This window comes from Ostrea edulis, chromosome 2 (assembly GCF_947568905.1).
Source record: "Ostrea edulis chromosome 2, xbOstEdul1.1, whole genome shotgun sequence".
Taxonomy (NCBI): Eukaryota; Metazoa; Mollusca; class Bivalvia; order Ostreida; family Ostreidae; genus Ostrea; species Ostrea edulis.
In genome coordinates, this window is record NC_079165.1 from 49,467,484 (window position 1) to 49,485,238 (window position 17,755).

At 32.5% G+C, this 17,755-nt stretch overlaps 1 protein-coding gene and 1 long non-coding RNA gene across 5 annotated transcripts in view; one reads left to right on the forward strand and one right to left on the reverse strand.

The window, feature by feature from the left end:
* LOC125679486 (solute carrier family 4 member 11-like) overlaps nucleotides 1-17,755 on the forward strand; it is a 141,576-nt gene that overhangs the window by 11,514 nt on the left and 112,307 nt on the right. The window lies entirely within an intron of this gene.
* LOC130051771 (uncharacterized) lies at nucleotides 1,521-16,498 on the reverse strand. 3 transcript variants are annotated; one of them, XR_008800005.1, is made up of 4 exons: nucleotides 16,223-16,498; nucleotides 10,049-10,261; nucleotides 5,249-5,319; nucleotides 1,521-3,445 (listed from the first exon to the last, which is right to left on the reverse strand). It is a non-coding gene; the product is annotated as an uncharacterized LOC130051771 (long non-coding RNA). The 3 variants fall into 3 exon arrangements; XR_008800006.1 differs by lacking the exon at nucleotides 16,223-16,498 and adding an exon at nucleotides 16,086-16,109; XR_008800004.1 differs by lacking the exon at nucleotides 16,223-16,498 and adding an exon at nucleotides 14,360-15,866.

A 17,755-nucleotide genomic window follows, 5' to 3' on the forward strand; every position in this document is an offset into this window, starting at 1 on the left:
CACTACATTTAGTCTGGCGGTTGATTGAAGGAATTAAAAGGGAACTCAACAGTTTCAACCACTTCTCAAAAAACAACTTTTTGGGGAATTTATATAAATATCAGAGAGAGAGAGAGAGAGAGAGAGAGAGAGAGAGAGAGAGAGAGAGAGAGAGAGAGGCTGTCTAGTGTTTTGTCAGTTGAACTAAAATATACTCTTCTGTAACAGAAATTAATGTTAAAAAGATTTGAAAAAGGTTTTCAGTCTAAGAAGCTAAATTCAAGATAAGTTTAATTATTTGAAGATATCATCAATTCATTTGATGCTTGCAACAATTCAATGAAACATGTTCAGATAATTACTAAAATCTACAATTCTGAATTATTGCGCGCATTGATTGAATTCTTTATAGCATTGAATACTTTGATGAGTTGATTAGGCTATAGTTGAATTGTTGTTCTCTTCAAATGAATTACTGATATCAACAATTGAATTGATGCCCTCCACAATTTAATTAAAAAAAGCTTTAATTCAATTACTGGCGCTTCAATTCAATTACTGTGTGTAATAATTTAATTATTGCTCTCTTCAATTGAATTGATATTTATTCAATTGATGCATGCAATACTTCTTCTAGATACAACAACTATCTAATTAGATCTGTCTTGAATTCATTATATTAATTGAAGTGTTTCTCTCTATATAAGAGTTGATGTGCTCATTAATTTCTTGTACAAAAATCGTTGTAAATAATTAAGATATTTTCAATTGAATTAAAGAGATTATTAAATCAATTATACGGAGCTCAAAATCACATGCCGCGCTGTAGTATTGCAGTCATCAGTTAAATAAATGCGCACAGCAAACCCATTATTGCTCTCATACATTGAATTGATGGGCAGCGCGCATTATTTAATATATGGGCGCAATAATTGATGTGAACACCTAATCAATTGATGAGAACAATGATTGATTTGATGCGCACGTCAATTGATTATTACGGGTAATAATTGAACTGATCTTTTTATCTGAGTTTTTGTTAATTTGGCGCTCCTTATCAGTCACACTTGTAATATAACCAATGTTGCATTCAAAGGCGTCTGTATCCTGGATGTCCTTTATGTCGAAATACGACACCAAAGGCCATTTAAAGGTGACCATACAGGAAATATTCCTGGTTATATGACAGTGTACTACAGTGCTTTAAAGATCTTTTTTTTAAATATCTGAATACAGACACTGCTCAAGTCACAGGAAGAACTTGTACCAAGGACTTTTAAAAATACTGTGTGTCCCTGCATCCATCATGAATCTGATCGTTCAGAGTTCAGGATTTTTCTTTCGTACTACTCTTTCAGCAATCTATCAAGAGATACTGAATTTATAAGACTCTATTAAATTGTCTTGATTTTTCATTAGTATTTGAGAAGACACTGAGTAAAAATACTCCTAATCCAATTTGTCACTTGCGAAGTCCAAACCTAATGAAAACTACACCAATTTTAAGACTTCTTTAAAGCAAAGTACAATCAACTGCAAAATATAGGTGTACATATTTATTTCATAAGCATACAAAGCTGATCAATTTAGCTCAAAAAACCTCATATGATGTAAATAAAGCTACTCTTTAGTCTTAAAACAGCAGACACTTAATGTTCATTCATATTTGAAATTTGAGTTAGCTATCAAACTTGAAATATCTATTGAATATAAATGAAAACAAGTTACAAGTAAGAGCATGGTACTATCAATTACATTATAAGTACATTAGTGTTAAACTGCAATTAGTTTTAGTTAAATACTGTTATATTATCTTAGTATATTCATTCAGTCTTTCAATCGCACATGAATATAAGGCCTTGGAATACCATTAAACTTTTTGTTCAATTCAAGATATAGATGGAGAATTATTTCATGTGTACTGCTGTTGATTATATATTTATCAATTTTGAATGAACCAATGTATGGTGTACAATGAATGACAAATGCTGATAATACATCTTGTATATAAAACTAGTATCAAAACCATTTACAAGAAAGATTTAAGAAACATATATGCCCTCCATATTACAATATTGAAAATGATCATTTAGAATGTCTGTAGCAAAAGTTACAATGTATCTATTAGTCAGAGGCAACCATTATATGTGATCTCTAAAGGTACTGAGCAGATATTTTCAAATAACCAGTTATTTGAGTCCTGACCTTTGACCTTGAGAGTTTAAAACCAATGGGAGCCATCTATTCTTTAGGCGGCACCAGACTACCAAGTTTGATGTTTGTCAAACAAGGGTTCTCAAGATACTGAATGGACAAAATCTGATGTCCAGAGTAGTTTGACCATTGACCTTAAAATGAATACTAGATATCTACACTTATGATGTGTCAGTGTACCAAGTTTGATGTCTGTCAAGAAACGCAAACTCAAGATATTGTGTAGACAATACCTATGTCCGTAGCATTTTGACCATTGACCTTGTGACTTCAAAATCAAATGGAGTCATCTACTCCTTAGGTAGAACAAGTGTACCTGATTTGATATCTGTCAAGCAAAGAGTCCTCAATATATTGAGCAGACAATATCTTGTCATGTCCAGTTTGACCCTTGACCTTGTGACCTCAAAATCCATGGGGTATCTAATTCTTAAGGAAAATTAGTGAACCAAGTTTGATGTCTGTCAAGCGAATGGTTTTCAAATATTGAACAGACGGTATCTTACTATGTCCAATTTTACCTTCAACCTTGGGATCTGGAAATCAGTAGGGGTCATCTACTCTCTAGGGGCAACCGCTGTACCAAGTTTAGTAACTGTCAGGTAAAGGGTTGGTTCTTTAAATATTCAGTGGACAATATTTTATTATGTACAGTTTGACCTTTGTCCTTGTGACTTCAAAATGAATATGGGACATTATGGGACATATACTTCTTAAAGGAAACCATCTACTTCTTAAAAGAAACCACCTACTTCTTAAAAGAAACCAGTATACCGAGTTTGATGTCTGTCAGGAAAGCGTTCTCAAGATATTGAACAGACAATATCTTACTGTGTCCAGTTTGACCCTTGACCCTGTGACCTGTAAATTAATATGGTTCATTCACTATCTAGGGGCAATCATTGTACCAAGTTTGGAAACAGTCAAGCAAAAGAATTCATTAGATATTGAGCAGACAAGATTTGCTCTACAGACCGAATTAGTCATGTAAAACAATATATACGTCCCCTCTCGTTCAAATGGAGGGGGCATAAAAATTGGATTAACTCTTTGTAACACCTCTGCCAGGAAGTAATTTTTTTAACAGCAAACTTTCCACGACACCATGTTAAACTGGACAGCGATTTCTCCTTCCAAATGGATTTTAGACAGTCAACCTGAGCCAGAGTTTTTCCTAGTTTGATGAAAGTCTCAAATTGTCTTTACAAAGCTGCCTTTTCTGCAGTGGTCCAAGTGTGGCACTGAACATTGGCTGTAATAAAGAATGGACAGTACATATCACTTGAAACAGTTGTACAACAGTTTCTTGAAAGATTGTCCAACTCATTTTCTCTATCATTTACCATAACTTAAAGTAAATGATTTCAAATCAATAATATATTTTTTAAATGTTCTATCCTAAACCTTTATTAAACTACCAATAGATATTTAATATAAAATAAGAATATTGATAAAACTGATGTATGCTCCCCAAAATACATCTCACCTGAATGAACTATTTCAAATAACAAATGATTCACACAATGCTCAATAAATGTTGATATATTGTTGGAATGAAGGTTTCTTTATCATATATAAGGTATATGTTGAGTGATGTTGACCTTTACAAAATGACCTTGAGTGACCTTTGTCTGAAAGCCATTTGCCTATTACCTATCTGCACGATTTATGATCCATACTTGTTTAAAAACTAATGAAATAAGGCACTTTTCCTTATATATAAGGTGTATATTCTGAGTGAGCCTGACCTTCCCAAAATGACATTGGTCCAAAAGTCTGGTCATGAGTAAACTTTGAGTAGAGTAACAGAAAAATATGACTGTCCAAAATCCCAGCATTAAATTGGTGCAGCCTAAAGAACATTTGACTTTTGAGTCATGTGATCATGACCCTCTACAAATAACCTGGGCATAAGGTTTATGACATACTTCTTGGCTATAAGCAGCCTCTGTGTCAAGTATGACTTCTCCATGCACCTCTAACTTAGAATATTAACATTCCTAAGACTTCATAATCTGAAACTCCTAAACTGTGCCCCTAAACTTGTCTGAATGACTTGTGTTCAGGGTCATGACATTTCTTTGATCATATTTTAATTAATCTTGTATAATTTTCTGAAGTTATTTCATAATAAAATTACATTATAGAGAAGAATTTTGCATTGCACACCCAGAAACCTTGACCTAGCTTGTCCAAATGATTATCATCTGATGCTGGTTGTTGCACATTCTTTGAACACAAGCAACCTCTGCACCTAGTATATTATTCTCCTGTTTATCTCATCTTGCAATTTATGGCAAGGACAAACAAGATGTGTTTGTGAAACACAAATGCACCCGATAATGACCAATTCTGAAGATGGCCAAGGTCAAAAGGACAAATATCTTGGTACCAGTAGAAAGATCTTGTCACAAGAAATGTTCATGTACAATATGAAAGCTCTAATATTTACCATTTATAAGTTATGACCAATGTCAATTTTTTCTCAAAAAGTAGGTCAAATGTCAAGGTCAAAAGGTTTAGTACCCACGGAAAGGTCTTGTCATAAGGAATACTCATGTGAAATATCAAAGCTCTAGCTCTTACTGTTCAAAGGTTATTAGCAAGGTTAAAGTTTCAGACAGAATGACAGACAGGACAAAAACAATATCCCCCCCCCCCGATCTTTGATCTAGGGGGCATAAAAATATCTGTAATCTTGTCCAAATGACCCTCTGCTAAGGTCAGGACATACCCTTAAGTTAAAGCAAACAAGGCTCAAAATTTTTCTAATTTCAAAGAAACAACAAAATGATCTAAATTAAGTAAACTTTGTCCAATCATTATGAAAACCCTAGGTGCAGATTTTTATATGTCTTTATGATTTGAGAGAGTGTACACATTTTAAGAAAATTCCATTAGCTAGTCTCCTAAAATGAGTACAGCCAAAATTATGCCTACAGACAAATCGACAGACAGACAGACCAACAGACAGACAGGCGATTCTAATATACCCTCCTAAACTTCATTTGCTTGGGAATAACAAAATATAATACAAATTATGACATACAAATACCTCGCTTTTTTCTTCCCGACTTCCTAGATGAGCTTGGGGGCCTCAGTATCTGCATTCCCTCTGAATATAGTCTACAACATTGAAGAGATAAAGCTTTAAAATTTTTGTACTGCTGTAAGTTACTATTAACAAAATGTAAATGAACTTTAAATATGTAATATACATATCGCGTTTTCCAAACACATAAACAAGTTACTTCCACCCTGTGTATGTGGGGACTCGGGCAAGTGTTGATGTCTCTATTTGAGTGAAATCCAATAACAAGAATATTAGTAATTGCTTCCCCAAACTGCATCTAACCAATGAAGTTGAACTACTTCATGTAACAAATGACTTGCACAATGATATATAACTTTTGAAATAAAGGTTCTTTTCTATATAAGGTACATGTTGAGTGACCTTGATCTTTCCAAAATGATCTTTAGTGACCTAATCATTTGAAATTTATTAAGTTGCCTATTTAACTTATCTGTGTAATATATGGTCAATACCTATTCAAAAACTTTTTCCTTGTTAAATATAACCTTATTTTATTACCAAACATTTTGTCTTCACGCCGCACAACACAGTACACGTTAACATTATTTCACATTAGGAAATACTGGTCCAATCATTTTAAATATTGAATGTTTTTAAATCTTCTTTTTTTTTAAATGCATTCATTATTTCTAAGTTACATTTTAATTTCTGAGGTGCAGGGTGGTGAGTAGGAATGTTATTTTTGAAATCATCACAATTAAATCATATCAAGATTGTGAAACTAAATTCAACATGCTTTAAACCAAATTTCAATGTGTTGATTGAGAGACAAAAGATTTTTGAAATCCAAATATAAACTTTGAATATTTTAGAAAGAGATAACAATGTTAAAAAGTTCTTGGATATCAACATGGTTGGTTACTACAGGCTTCTCAAAAGAATTGATCACTTTGTATTGACATTGAAACTCACTTAACAGTTTAAGTGTGTGAAAAATCTGTATTGACAATGAAACTCACTACATGTGTGTGATAAATCTGTATTGACATTGAAACTCACTACATGTGTGTGATAAATCTGTATTAACATTGAAACTCAATATATGTGTGTGATAAATCTGTATTGACATTGAAACTCAATATATGTGTGTGATAAATATGTATTGACATTGAAACTCACATGTGTGTGATAAATCTGTATTGACATTGAAACTCACTACATGTGTGTGGTAAATCTGTACTGGCATTGAAACTCACTACATGTGTATTGATCTGTACTGACATTGAAACTCACTTCATGTGTGTGATGTGTACTGGCATTTAAACTCACTACACGCATGTGATAAATGCGTACTGGCACTGAAACTCATTACATGTGTGCAAATGTGTACTGGCACTGAAACTCACTGCATGTGTGTGATAAATATATATTGACATAAAACTCACTGCATATATCAGATGTGTTCTAACATTGAAACTTGCTACATGTGTGATAAATGCATATGTATATTGGCATGATATCACGTGTGCATTGCATGTGTGTGATAAATGGAATCCTTCATTCGTATGAATGGGAGATAGGGAAATTCCACCGAGGGGACAAGATTTGCAGTCTAGGACGAGACTTTGCTGAGTCTTAAGCAGTGAATCTTGTTCCAGAGGTGGAATTTCCCTATCCCACATGAGCAAATAATAAAGTGTTATTTTTCTCACATTTTATCAGTTCAGTATTTTAATTCAAGAGCTTTGAGAAAATTCAAAATTATTGAAATCCTTCTTTGAATATATGCAAAAATTAATTACACAGTATGAAGATCTCAGCATACCTGAAAATGGTTTACAATATAAGTGTAAAGTACAAAACCCAAGGTTGTCCATAAAAAAGCTATACATAATATATATCAAATTGAAATTTGAAGAAAACAATACAAACTATTTTTCTTTATCGTGTAATGTAAATCAGAAAATATACGACATACATATGTACATCACAAGCAAAGATATGTCTTAGCAGTGTAAGACAGAAAAATCTTGTATGGCTGTCTCACATGGGTTGAGTTGGTCTCACACTAGTGATTATGTGAGAAAGATGTATATTGCCTTATACTGGCATGAGACTCACTATTAATATATAATCAATTGAAATAGAGTCTGTATATTGATGAAGCAAACTAAAGGCCAATTTCATTTGTCCAAAACTGGTGTACACTGCATTGCATACGTTATAAAACTGGTGTAAAACAACGCATTGAAAAATAAAATAAACTGTCGAAAACAAAAATATGGCAGAACATGTTATTTTCATTCTTGCCACTTTTATAATATATTCAAATCATCCAAATCCTTGACATAATTCACAAAGATCCCATAAAAGCATGAACATGATACATGCATGCAAACTATATAAACGGTGAAGCTGTTATGCATGAATTCTCATATTTTCAGTTGATGTTAATTTGTTAATCACCTCATATACCCTGACAAACTAGACAGTGATTCCTTATATTTATGTTCCCAGAACTTAGGGTATACTCTGTTCTCAATAACTATACAAGAGATCCTTTATATGCAATCTTTTTAAGATGATTGTACGTACATGTATATCATTTGGATGTGCAGAAAGATAGTATTTTAGTCTGAATGTGCATGCATTGGATTTTGGTACACTAACTTGGGAATCAGTCTAAATTTTTTTTTGTTCTTTGAGATTGTTTAATATTCATATTGTAGGCATTTATTAATTAAGACTTGTAATTTTTAAGATTTTTATTTTTAAGATATTTTTAAGATATTTATTAATTGATCTGCATGTTCAAAATGACCAATCTGCACATGCATGCAAAATTTCATTTTGATTGGATTTAATACTAAAATGTCTGTAACTTTCTTATGAATAAAGTGAATGAGTTGATATCACAGCATAGTAGATAGTATGTGTATCTATATAGATTGGTGTAATACAAAAATGCCAACACTCAGTATATGCATATCCTGTCTTTTGAAGATTCTATATTTTTTCTATATTTCAAGGACCATAATGTTTATGTTTTTCATTAAATTCTTCTGAAGTTGAGGATTTTAGTATGTCTTGGCACTTACAAATTGGTATGGTTAAAATTACTAGCCAGCATGTGCATGCACAATTGTGCTAAATTTTGATTAGACAATTTCAAAATCTCCACAGCTTTCTTATATATGATGCAAACATGAAATTCAAACTAATTATGCTAATCATATGTACATGATACAAATACCTGTTGGATGACATCAACAGAATTACAGATTGACATATGCACATAACGTGCATTGCTTTCTTTCATTTTTTGGTACTGAAATGACCACAACTTTCTTATTAAAGGGTAATTAAATTAAAATGATTTTTTGCTGTTGATTTACAATATGAATACCTACACATGCACACGTCAAGCATTTCATTCTGATTAGTTGCATACGTAATATTTAGATAACTGGTAAATCTCTTATGAATGAGAAAAATGGAATTATATTGACATATTCCAGGTACATACTATAAAAACTTAGAACGTAAGATTATGATTAGTTGTGCAGAAGCACAATGACATAATTTCTTAAATGGGGGGATGTTTGCTTAAACTACTCTCACACATCCTAACTGAAGAGCAACTTGAACTGACCAATGCAAGTCTGTCTTCCATTCTGAGTGATTGATGAAAAGTTCCTGTGGTTTTAAAAACGATAGAAAATGCATTGTTCCTTCAAATATATTGTTGGTGCGAACAGATATTCTAAGTATTTTTACAAACTATGGTCTTTCTCTGATCGATTGAGAGGGGTCGTAAAATCTTATGTCAGTAAAATAAAGGAGACATAATAGAAATTTGAAGGAGTGATTATTGGGATACCAGATCCCCCCCCCCCATGTAAATATAGAAGAGAGAGGGTTAATTTGTGATGAGCCACTGTGATGAAATCTCCAAATGTTTTAGATATACATATACAACAATATAAGATAAACAACTTTGTATTCAATATTTGTATTCACCTGAGGATGGATGTTAAAATCCAGAAAGCACTAGCGATTTGAATATATTTTGGAACTGCATATTTTCCTGCTTTTTTATTTAATTATTTTGACTGTGTGATATCAACTCTTTCTATTTGGATTATATATATATATATATATATATATATATATATATATATATATATAAATTGATGATCAGATGGAGTTCAATCACATAACATTTATTTCTCTACAGGCTGTTTCGTAAGGGGATGGTTTCCCCTCACTCGTCGGGAAAAAAATGACATCTAACGAAAAACATCCGCATGGCTGAGAATATGTTACACAGAAACATACTGGATAGTTGCTAAGCATGATTACACACAGGATTGAGTAAATAGAAATATATATATATATATATATATATATATAGAGAGAGAGAGAGAGAGAGAGAGAGAGAGAATTAAATACACACTAAGTCTTAAGGTTCAAGCCACATAATGCTGTAAATTGTAGGTGGAGGACCTCTGGATAGTGAGTACATGCTGCATAGATGTTCCCTATGACCCCCACCAATGATAATTCATTTAAAAATGTTACAGGAAAGAAATTCCAATCTTGTTTTTGATATTGCACTTTCTTCTCATTTATTTTGATAAAAGGGGTGCTTAGTTTATTAAATTCCTGAAAAAAAGCAATCGATAGAAAAATGCTGGTTAAATTTCGAATTGGAGCCTAGTAGGAAAAGAATACAGTACCTAAAATTTCTTGTGGTTAAAAAGTTAATTTCGATCTCATGGTGACATGGATGATTATTTATATGAATAATTTGTCACATACTTGACTCCAAGGAGGTTAGGTTCTTCATAATGATATCCCAGCTAGTTCCTCTCTTCTTTCTATGTCTCTACTGGCATTTTGAGACACATAGTTTTTGGGTGGTTTTCCACTCCTATTACAAGCTTCCTTAAACAGCACCTGGGTAGCCACTTTCAGAATCATTTACATGGTTCCCTGCATGTTTCATCTGTATCTCATAATCTGTTGCGTCAACTATGAAAAAGAAACTTGACATTAAAATCAAATGCAAAGAATCTAATGAAACATTAGCTTGCATATACACATGTATTTATATTATTTTTCAATCTAACATTGCATGGTGACACATATGATTAACATATATAACATGGAAATATTTCCTAAACATGGATTATTAAAGTACAAATACATGTATGCATATTTAAGAAATAAGTTTAATTTTTTAAAGTATTTAAGGGCATGAACTGCTGGGTACCTGTAAAGTGCGAAACGAAATCGAATCGAAACGAAATCCGCCGAAACGAAATCTACCTAAACGAAACAGATTGTATAACCGATCTCTTTTAATTATATCAGTTAAGCCGAAGGCCTACATCAAAGGGGAGGCGAATTTTATTGATATGTGGTAACTTTCACAGGGGCCTAAGATGCCATTTTTAATTATTATAATTAAAAGAGTTTGGTTATACAATTTGTTTCATTTCGCTTAGGTAGGTTTCGTTTCGTTTCGGTGGGTTTCGTTTCCTTTCGACATATTTCGTTTCGTTTCGGTGGATTTCGTTTCGTTTCGGTATATTTCGTTTCGTTTCGCACTTTACAGGTACCCTGAACTGCTGCGCTTTACGCCAGCATACTTCATGAAGAGTGTTGGTGCTTCATGAAAAGTATGGTGCATGTTTATGCCCTCTGACATGTAAATAAACATCATGATCTGAATTTTTAACATATTATGAACACTCAACTTAATATATTTAGTGGTACCAGACTACTATACATAAATGTAAGCTTAAATATTCTTGTATGTGTTGCTCTATTTCTACTGAATAGAAGTAGAATAGTATTCTTACTAGGCCTACTATATAATTGATACCAATAGAATTCGAATGCTGGACAACTCACCCCCAAGACAACTCGCCCCCTCTTAGGACAACTCGCCCTCTCTCAGGACAAGTCGCCCCCTTCTCTTGAGACACTCGCCCCCCAGGGTTTGACATTAACTTTTTGGGGCACTAGACCAATCGGGCTACTTAAAATGATTTTTGCTAGACCTGACCTTACATCCACTAGCCCTGACCAACGTTCCAGAATTTTTTTTTATAAGATTCTCCATATCTAAATACATGTACTTAATTTAAATGAAAAACGTTAAGTTTGAACTAAAATGCATTTAATTGTCTCAAAAAAATCTTTAATCTCGTCATTCAATTTGATGCTTTTACTTTCAACCCTATTTTCAGTTTCATTAAATTTTTACCGGCACGGAAATTCTTTAATCCATTTAGAATAAATTGACCTCAATATTTTTTTTTAAATTTCTATTTCATAAGCCCTAGCTGCTTTGTTTCTTCCCAACGTTTTCCTTTTTTTTTCTTTCTTGAGACATCTTTTGCTTTCATTGAGGACGAGATTTCATATTTGATTATATAGACATTCCCGCACATATGTTTAATAAACACTTTCTTATATTCAATTCAAATGAACTGTTTTGGTGTTTTTTTTAATGAAAGTGAATTCAATAATTCTATTTAACCAAAACATAACTTTACACACATTAACAATGTGTAGATGTCGTAGAACATCACTTACGACCGCGACTTATTAGAACTAAAGATAGAGATTATGTCATCATGCGGTTCATTAAATTGCTCGCAAACTCTTTACAGTTATTTTTTTTATGAATAAAATATTTTATGATTTAAAGTAAAGTTTCTTAAATTTGTTCATATTTTTAACACGACCAGTCGGACTAGTAAATAAACATTTTACCCAACCAGACCTATCATTTAGTAGTCTCGGTCGGTCGGGCGTGCCTTAGTGTCAAACCCTGCCCCCAATATTATATATAAATATATTATCACATTTTATTTTTATTTTGTGTGTGTTATTTACACTTTTAACATTTATCAATGATGAAGCATGTAAAACTCTGGTAAACTCGCTAGTTACATCCAGATTAGATTACGGAAATGCATTGCTTTATGGTGTTCATTCTAAACACACCAGTAAACTTCAGAGGGCACAAAACACAGCTGCAAGATTAATAACACGCTCAAAAAAATCCGACCATATTACTCCTGTTCTAATAGATCTTCACTGGTTCCCAGTTGAGTACAGAATTCAATATAAGATACTTCCTTCATACTTTCAAATCTCCCAACAACCTATCTCCAGTTTACATAAAGGATATCCTTACAGTTTACAATCCCACACGATCACTAAGATCCGAATCTCTGCATCTTCTCCAGGTACCTCGGACACGTACGAAAACATATGGGGATCGACGTTTGGACAAAGCTGCATCGAGTCTCTGGAATTCTCTGCCTTTTAAACTCAGACAATGTACTTCATTGTCTAATTTTAAAGTGGACCTCAGAATGCATCTCTTTAAATTAGCTTTTAATTTGTGATTATTTTTATATACTTAGTGCTCTTACATACAGCTCTTACAGTGCTGTTAACAAAAAACAAACACCCCCCCCCAAAAAAAAAACCCCTGCTGTTTGTTATTATGCCTATGTCCTTGTTATGTATTTAATTATTCCTAAGGGTTGTTTTAAATTGTTTCATATGTTATTATGGTAATCATATCATATCGCTATATATTAATAATAATATTTATGCATTTTAATTCTGACACTATGAATATTTTATTCACATGTATGTGCACATCGATTTTATATTATCTTTTCTTTCACATTTGTAAAGCGCTTTAGAGAACTAATGTTGATAGGGCGCTATATAAATCTTTTAATTACAATTACAATTATAAAGATACGTCTTTTTCTTTCATACTTTAACACGAATGGTAAATTCTAATAGAATTATACATATATTTAATTATTGCATTTCAGAAAAAGTTATATTTTTCATAAATCAATTGGCAAGGAAAATTATATTTACTGATCTTCAGGTAATTGATTAAATGTCTCTAATACTGAGAAAATTTTGAGGGTGTGGGTGTTTCTTTTATCGATATAGTATACATAAGTGTAAAGGTGAAGCATGAATATTCTGATACATGTAATTATCTTTTAATGCATTTCTCAACTAATACCCGTTGAAAAATAAAATTCCCATTTTTGAAATTTTATAACGGCTTTGCTTTACTGATTCTTTTTACGCAGTGTGATTCTTTTTACGCGGTGATTTCAAAGTGTAAAGAACTCTGATGATGAGTAACTCATAACGTTTGAAGTAAATTTATAACAGCTTGGGGGAAATGAAACAATTAGATTTAACAACAGACGCAGATTATTGATAATTATACTACGTCAGCTGTAGATCAAGCTAATACTCTCCCTATACCAAACGCTAACTTGTTTCCGCTGAAATTATATATTTTACATGTACATAAAAGTGATGATGAATTTACTGAACCCAAACACTGGATTTCCACTAAAATCGTTCGTCTTGCATAAAAAGACATGAAGTTCGGTGTTAATGTGAACACGTCTTATTGTCTGTGATGTATATACTATCTATAAGAAATTCATTAATTTTTGGTAATACACCTCTTGGATTTAGACCAAAAATAATAATTGTAAACATGTATGATATGTAGGAGCGAATTATCTCAAGAGAGGGGGCGAGTTGTCCCGAAGAGGGGGCGAGTTGTCTTGAGGGCGGGTTGTCTTAGGGGCGAGTTGTCCCGATGAGGGGGTGAGTTGTCTTGAGGGCGAGTTGTCTTGGGGGCGAGTTGTCCTGATACCTAGAATTCATATACACACTATGGCAAAAATATTACAATGTAGGTTCATTGTTAATATTATTAAAATATCATACATACATGTATATCATACTATTTTACCACTACCCCTACAACAGACATGGGCAATACTCATTATACTGCACAGGTATTTTAATCAATAAATATATATAAATAAATAAAAGGAAAAAACTCTATCTCTATAAATAGATGATAAATACACTATATATCTATCTATATGCATCCCCCCTCCCATTTTTCTATTTGTATCCATTTACAGATTAACAGCTGAATAAAAATTCAGATACCTGTAAATACTGGTAAACAGACAGACAGACAATGGTAATACATGTATATGCAGCATTGACTGATGTCTATAAACAATGATATCCTCATTTTATACTTACTAATACATAACTTTAAACACAGCACTAAGAAAATAATCTGACCCCTTTTTTTTCTTCTTCAGTCGGTCTACGGCACGAGAAAAATAATCTCCAAGTGCTGACAAATTCAAAAACTTCTGAATTTTTAACAATACTATTTTACATTTGTAAATGGTGCAAAATACAGATAATATTTTGAAACATAGGCTACACAAAATTGATTTACATAACTTCATTTATTTGAGAGTGTGAAATAACAAGAGTGTGAAGATTAAAACACTGTTACGTAATCGTTAGAGATGTCTATGAAACTCACGATAACATGTACCCAGTTCGAATCTCGTAATGGATTTATTATTTTTTTTTCAATTTTATTTTTAGAAATACATATAAATAGTATCTGATTTCTTACAATTGAATAAGTAAAAAAATAAACAAAGATAAAAAATGTCATTTCTGCAACTTTATATGAAATTTACAAAAAGCCCTGGGGATCTTCCCCACTCGATTGAACAGTCTGTACATGTTCTGGTGCCGGTGTTGCGGTGATCGCTGTCGCTAGTGTTCAGGGTCGCTCTAAAAATAGCGGTAGCCCTTGACCGAAACCCCTTTATTTTTTTTAATGTAAGTTACACCGATTTGGCAACACTCTGAGAGAGAGAGAGAGAAATCCGGATCTGCTCTTGCCTTTTCATAAATTCAGTGAACTAGATTGGAGTTTCCATTTACTTAAAAAGTATATCTTCTTAACAGGACAAACATTGATAATTTAACATGAATTTGGTCTGGTATGAAAACACTGGATCTAGCTGCATGCACAAATGGGGATGGGGTTGGAGAGAAGAAAGGGGGGGGGGGGACTTCATTTTGGGACAAATTACTTTATTTTTCATTCTATTCATATTGATGAGAGACACTTGAACCGTAAATACTTTAAATGTCCTTGTCCCATTTGATTTCAACACCCTTTATTTGGAAATTTCTTTCAACGCCTATAAATCAACATATTATATAAAGTTGTTTATAGCCATGGCGTAAAGTCAACCATCAGATAAATTAACCCAAAATCTTTGCAACTGGTCGATGTTGGAACAAAATGAAATCTAAACAATTTCTTAAAATAAGGTAAACAATATTTTCCCCAAGAACTTGTTTAACCGCGCTTGACCACACCTTCCTTATTAAGGGGAAAGAGGCTGGAGCTATCCACCGGTTACCAGTTAATAATATCCAAAAATAGTGGTAATAAAGACCCAATTTTTTGGAGCTATGTACTTGTTTAATTTTCTTTGATATTGTCGCTTTGAAACGGGGTTTATATCTTTGAAAATATTGAAAATATTTTGCCAAGCTAAGATAGAATATTCTAAAGAGGAAATTCCAGTTGTTCGTCAGTTTGTTATATATCAATGTTATACATTAAGATACGCATATTCATCAAAGAATGACAAATATACTGTGTATAATAATTCAATTCTCATTTAATATTTAGAGAATTGTTGCTTTTAACGATGTTCATATGTCTAAAAAAAACGTGTACACCGATATTGTATTGAAGAGGAAATTCTAACTATTCCTTGATTCTGTATTTGTAAAACATTTTGTCAAATCAATGATAAACCAAAATACTGAAGATAATCATGATGATATAAAACAAACACAAAAACATACAGAAAATGAAAACCATTGAACTATTTAAGCTTACACGCATCTAATTGTATCTTAGTCGTGTCAAAGGTCAACTTACTTTTTCTCACCATTACTGCAGAATAACGATACATCACATACCCCAATGTATTCAAACTAAACGGACGGGAACAAAAATATCAATTTTAAATCATTAATTGACTACTTATATTCAATTAAATAAACAAAAACACTTACATTTGCATTGTCATCCACTCGACCTCGTTTCCTTAGGAAGTTGAATTTGCGCATGCGCGAGAATGTGGCAAGGATGCAAAGTGTGTAAGCACCCCATTATGGCTCGGTGTTGTGTGTAACAAAAGTCGTGTGTAACCCGGAAACTCACACTATACAAAATTTTGTATTTTCTGGGTAAAACACGATGAAAAATTCCGATTTCAAGGGGTCTCCAAACCTACGACACACTTTTGTGTCGTAGGTTCTGAAAATGTCGTAGGTTGCTCGTGTGTAACCTTATACGTGTCGTAAGTGTCGGCATAGTGCGCGAACACACACACACACACGCACACACACACACACACACACACACAAAGAATTCAGTTCATGCAATGCATGAAAGAGTGTACAGTTTATGATTTTTAACCTGGAAGGGTAACTCTCTTGTGAATTATATTTATGAATTTGAACAGATTACTTATAATATAACCTTTTACATGAAAACAAGTTAAAGAATTTTATGACATTTGGTCTGTTTGTATATTTAGAAGGTAAATAAAATTTTCTACTATCCCTAAGAGCTGAACAAGTCATGATATAATGAAACTCACCCTCAACCTCATTTTCACATAAATTACAAATTCTCTGGTTTCTGGACACACTACTCTATCTGCCTGTCTCAATAGGTAACCTGTGATTATTTGTTCTAAATCTTGCTAATGTAAGAATAATATTTCTTTGTACATTGGCTTCTAGATAGTTTCTCAACGTGAAAATACTGCATGTATTTGTAAATAAATTATAAAGTACACCTTTTCCTGTTGTATTGTATTCAGATTCCCATATCTGTTAAAATTGATCATTCAGAGTTTGTTTCATAACACTAATCAGCCATTTTTCATTTTCTACAGATTGTAAAATCCAGATATAATTTAAATCCCATTCTTGTAAAATTTTCTGTATATACATGGTATCTAACCCATTTAAAATCAACATCAACATTGTCTGTTGTTGAGTTATATAAAAATTTATACGAAATACTAGACAACTTTGTTTCTTTACCATTCAACAATTTGAATTTCATCATTCAAAGTTTGACTTGTATACACAATGGATATCAATTAAGTTCACCATAAATCATATAATTTGGGGTATTTGTCTTAATATTCAATATAAGTTTACAAAATTTTAGTTGCAGTCTCTCAATGATATCTAAATTTTCAAAACCCAATAATTCACACCCATAAAGAAGTAATGGAACAACCATTTTATCAAACATATCAAGTTGACAATCGAAAGATAAATTCAGATCCCTTGTTTTTTTTTTAATGATGGCATTCATAATTCTGGTTGCTATTTGTGCAACATATTTTCTGGTGTTGTAAAAAGAACCAGTTCTTGAGAAAAATAACTCCTAAGTATTTGAATTCAATTTCATTATTATTGTATAGAAATATTAAATGTGAGGATTGTCTACCTTTGCCAAAAATAACAATTTTAGTCTTATCCACATTCACTTGCAACTTCCACTCTTCGTAGTATTTTTGAAAACAA